The following is a 246-nucleotide window of genomic DNA, read 5'->3' on the forward strand; positions in this document are numbered from 1 at the left end:
CGTTGGGGGTTCCGGGCAGTAGCCCCACGCTCGGCACGGCACAGGGGCCACGGCTCTGCCTCTGCCGGGAGGTTTCCCCGGCTCCGTGCCGAGGTGGGCGCGATGGTGCCTGTTCCTGGTGCTGCTCTGAACCCTCCCGCTGGGAAATGAACAGTCACTCCTTTAAATGAGGTGGCTCCAGGGAGACCTTACTGCACCTTTCAAACTTGAAGGGCTTTATAAGGAAAATAGGAACAAACTTTTCAG

The 246-nt window shown here is 58.9% G+C and overlaps 1 protein-coding gene across 1 annotated transcript in view; it reads right to left on the reverse strand.

The window, feature by feature from the left end:
• The window catches only part of LOC104528950 (ras-specific guanine nucleotide-releasing factor 1), a gene marked incomplete at both ends in the record, with an annotated part of 9,365 nt that overhangs the window by 8,559 nt on the left and 560 nt on the right, over positions 1–246 (reverse strand). The gene's annotated exons all lie outside the window — the stretch shown is intronic.

This window comes from Antrostomus carolinensis, unplaced genomic scaffold (genome assembly GCF_000700745.2).
Source record: "Antrostomus carolinensis isolate BGI_N321 unplaced genomic scaffold, ASM70074v2 scaffold16878, whole genome shotgun sequence".
In the NCBI taxonomy this organism is placed as follows: Eukaryota; Metazoa; Chordata; class Aves; order Caprimulgiformes; family Caprimulgidae; genus Antrostomus; species Antrostomus carolinensis.